Here is a 4923-nt window from a genome sequence, read left to right as displayed (position 1 = left end):
TCCAGCAGTATTTGGGCGAGACTATGAAAAGACAAAGCTATGATGTTACGTCCAGGCTGACCTCTGTCCCGCTGGCTGCTGCAGGTCACTGTAACATCTCATTTATCATCGATCTTGAAATGTGCTCATGATAATCATTTGAGATATTTTAGGACAAGTCACCCTTATGATTTTGAAAGTCTTAAACAACTTACATCATCCTGACTTGGTTTTGTCCACATGAACATAACTCGTCAACAATTTCTTCTAAAGTACCTTTTCTTCAAGCTGCTAGTTATAATCTGTTCTATGTCAAACAGCCGTTACTTACTTGTACATGTACTTAGCCACGTCAAGTGCCACTCTAATGTCTGCAACGGATGATAACCCTGCTAATAAAATTCCTTGAGGTATATTGTTCATAGCTGGATTCATGGCATGTTTACAGACTGATGCTTCTGAAGCTGATGATTCAAGTAAATTAATGCAATACCCATAACCACAATAAAACGGCAATTTGAGCTGCAGTCAGGGAAAGTACAGACATCTTATTGGAAGTTGAAGTCACCTATACTTCTTTAATGGAAAGCCATTATCAAACTACAATATTTGTTCTGGGGTCGAGTTGCAGCTTTGTATCTGTAGAAATCATTTCTTTCCTGTGATGAGGGAAAACTTTGCAACTTTAAATTGCAGAACTCTAATAACCAAGTTGTTTATTGCAATGTTATTGAAACGAAGAGAGATATTAATTAGAGATTGGGGGAGGCGCCCAGAGAAAAAACAGAGAAACAGCAAAATGCACATTTGGATCCGAATCGAGACGGGGCCGTGCACTTCACGAAAATCTGCACGGAAAAAACAAAGCTCTCGGTTTCACAAACACCATCTGTTGGGTTTGCCCGGCTTTATCTTGACAGGATGAATTAGTCTGGAAAACTGTCAGATACACCACGCAAAAATTAGATTTTCTCATTTCCTAATGAAAGCTGACAGACTGTAATGAAAAACTGCTCCATCTTCACAACACCCCGGATGAGCTGGAGAAGTCTGGCTGGAAAAAAAAAACCTCCATCCTGCTTCTTTCTTTTTTTTTAATAATCTAATCATGTTGTTCTCTCTTTTCAATATCTGGGGTATTTTTCCGTGCCTAAATTGGACGTTGTAATTCAGTTTGGGTCGGAGTTTGATGTTATTTCTGACGGCTCGTCAACCATAAGCAGTTTATTTTGAAGTGAGTTGTGCCTCTCTCTCTCTCTTTCTCTGTCTCTCTCTGTGCGCCGCTGTGACCTGAGGCATAATGGGATTATCCTGCTCAAGGCGAGATGTAGATGCCTTGAATTCTAATATCAAAGTATCCCTCGCTGTACCTGACCCCTCCTCCTTCTCCTCTTCCTCCTCCTCCTCCTCCTCCTCCTCCTCCTCCTCCTCCTCCTCCTCCTCCTCCTCCTCCTCCTCCTCCTCCTCCTCCTCCTCCTCCTCCTCCTCCTCCTCCTCCTCCTCTCCGTGCTTCTCATGCCTGACTGGGACTGGGTGAAGCGATTAGCCGATGAATCACGACAGCCTGCAAGTCGCTCACACATCCCGTCGAGGCCTCTTATCCAAACTTTGCTCTCTGCTGTTTACAACACACGCTCCACATTTCACAGGCACCAACAACAACAACGTCTGTGTGGTTCCAGTGTCAGCCAATCGTGCCGTAGTTTATCCGTGGATATGTGAGTCTGAAGCAGTGCAGGCCGGACCCCTGTAGGCGCCAGGGTCCGAGCATGGTGTTGATGAGACATTAGTGCCCTCATCAGTCCCACTCTCTGCTCCCACACTGCATTATCACAATGCCCTCGGGTCAGCCAGACGTCCTGCTGTAATTTGAAAAGGAAATTATCTTTTGTGGAACTTACTCCGACGGACCCAAGGAGGAGGAGGAGGACGACGACGAAGAGGGATGAGGGAGTCGGTGTCCATCGGCAGCAGGGAGGAGGAGGAGGAAGGGGGGTTGGTTGATGTAAAGGTGGAAAATACAACTTCCTTTCTAGGAAACCTATGAACAGGTTAATGGGAGTCAGGTTTGCAATGAGCTGGTGCCTGGTGTGGATGGACAGAGAGCGAGAGGCGGAGACACAGAACCACATTCTGATGGATTTCTAACTGTCTTCTTTTTCTCCTTGGCCCCATTCTGTGCCACGTTACTTTGCCTTCAGTATAGTTTTTTTCTCTCTCTCCTGCATTTCTGGACGCTGTAAATAGAATCCATTCCTTTGCTAATGGTCAGGTTACACTGCACACCAGGAGCAGGTCCCAGAGCAGTGAATAAGTGATTTAAGTCATCTTTATGTTTCCTTCTGGAGGTGAAGGTGGGGGGGGGGGGGGGCGGGGGCAGTGGGCTGTCCTTCTGGTAAAAGGTATCCTCCATTATGTCCGGAGTGCGGACATGTAGAGTGCCTTCGTTTATAGCTGCTGGGTCAGTTCAGAGTGAAACATCTCAGAGTCTGATACCTGCGAAAGTGAGTTCCAATCAGGTCAACTCTGATCGCATATTTCAACACCGCGATGCTACTAAGAAGGGACGATGCTATTTTTGCTCAACTGCTGTTTTGGATTCGCAAAGAAGAAGTGATTTCTGGGGGGGGGGGGTAATATAGGAGGAAGTCGAGATGTCCATCTTTATTTACAGTCATTGGTTCCACCTACCACTACGCCTGAGCAGCTTACGTCTCCGAAAGCAAAGCAACCTCTTTACTCAACTGTAAACTCATTATAGATTTTGTTTCATGAACTGATGTTGATAAAGTGGTGATCAAACGGTTTGTTCCACCCTGATAAGCCCTCACACCATCTCACAGCCACTCAGGTAGAAATATTACTGTACATCCCTTTAATCAAGTGCAAGATGTAAGTGAAAGTCGGAATCCAGCCTCCTTTGCATTTGGTGCCATCTGGACACAGCTTACGTTTGCATTTCAACTAAAACGCACAGAGAATTAAATCAACTGCTCACATCTGTGCCTGAAGAGAGATTTAACTTTAAATAAAAAACGATGAGATGGTAACATTTCAAAATCATTGAAAATGTTAAATTCCATATCAACTCATTTTGTATTTAGGGTACTCTTTCACTACCGTCTCATCGCAGCCATATGGAAGGGCACAGGTAAACCTCGGTGATTAATACAAATGGTTTATCCGAGTAAATAGCTGGAGCTGCTCACTCCAAGCCAAAGAGTGATTTAAGATCTGTGGCCCACGAGGAACGAAGGAACTTCCTCCAGCAGATGTTCCTGACTAATTATCTATTGTAGCGCAGATCCCGCAATCCCTCGAATCCTCTGTTGTCTTCCGGTGGGAGCCTGGTCATCCCTGCTTTATATCCTCGGCTTGGTCTCCACTTACCTGGGGCGCTCCTCTCCATCTGTGAAGGGATCTGGAGAGACACACAGACCGGCCCACCAGCAACATGCAGCGCACACACACACACACCTTTAGCTGTCATTTTCAAGTGCAAACGCGCCCCTATCCTGTTGTGTAAGCTCATCGGGAGGGGGAGTTATATAAAGTGCAACAGGCCACAGCTGTTGTTTTAAGTGAGCTTTGCAAGAAGTAGTTGTTACATGGAGAACAGGTCTCTGATGGAAACAGACCTTTGGACGTATTATCTTGTTAGCATCATAAAGCAAATTCTGACCATTAATTCGATGTTTCCAATCCAACAAGTAGAATTAATTCAGAGGGTGAAAAGCGAGAAACTGAAGGACGGATCACTCATAAGCCATGTGAGCGGATGTGACTTGATCTGAACGTACTTAAACTGTGGTGTGCAGAGTTAATGCTTTGTGAATCCCTTTTCAGAAGAGTTTAGCCTCTGCAAAGAAAATGATTTCTCTGCGATGAGCACGTTGGCACATTTAAACCGTTTGAATAATTTAACGACCGAGCGTTTACATGGGGAGCAAATTGAAACACACTCACAAACACAGCCTGAATATTTCAGGAGGCCAGGTCAGACAAAAATGGTGACTTTAGGTACATGACATGAAACAACAGAATGCCTCTGCTTCTGTCAGCCGCCTAAGACTCCCCAGCTCTTTACTGGCATCCTCCACTCGGACTAATGGACAAGCTGCTGGAGAAAAACCCTTCTTGCGCGCAGGGAGAGCTCCAGCTCCACCTTACACAACCCTGGACAGAGCGAAGCAAGAGCTCGGATGGATTAAGATACGCACGGCTGCCTTTTGCAGTCCTGTCAATGTGGGCTGGGTGTCTGCGCGGCACAGATCAGAGAGACACAGGAAGGTCATCGCTGCTGGGAAAAGGAGGCAGTGGAAATATTGCCCTGACAAGATGGAGAGTGACTTTTGCAACCCGAGGCTTGTGTTTCAGATTAATCCATGTTGGCTGATAGAAGAGGTGAACTCAAAGGAGGTGTAAAAGGAGGAGTTGAAGGGTGTTGGTGTCACCACCTCTGGATTCGCAGCGTCCTCCTCTGAACAAGTTTGACCATGAAGAATTTTGGAGGAGGCCTGATGGGAAGCTGTTAAATTTCCTGCCAATCTTTCGTAACTGGATGCACGGTGTCAAACGTTATGGTACGTGTCGAGGATCCTTTATGCTGCCTTTACATGTGCAAAGAGATAGGTCCATTTTGTCCTTTCCCACATGCTTCCATGTGTCCTTTACATTGGCAAGGTTGTCAAGCAGTAGATCCACTAGAGGGCAGCACATAGTCGAGGGTTTCTGACAACAAACATGGCGACAGTAGAGGATATTTTTTATTGTTATATATTGTGAAATTGTACCTCTAGAGTACCTCTTGCTGTCCGAGCAAAGGAACAACATACGCCTGTCCTGTGGTTGTCTTGTACTATTGGTTACACTGCCCCTGGATGATTTTTGGTGGAACTGCCTCAATTTCACTTTTATTAAGACTTGAATAGAATTAGGACAGAA

This window comes from Limanda limanda, chromosome 4, assembly GCF_963576545.1.
Source record: "Limanda limanda chromosome 4, fLimLim1.1, whole genome shotgun sequence".
NCBI classification, from domain to species: domain Eukaryota; kingdom Metazoa; phylum Chordata; class Actinopteri; order Pleuronectiformes; family Pleuronectidae; genus Limanda; species Limanda limanda.
This window is presented reverse-complemented; position numbering follows the sequence as displayed.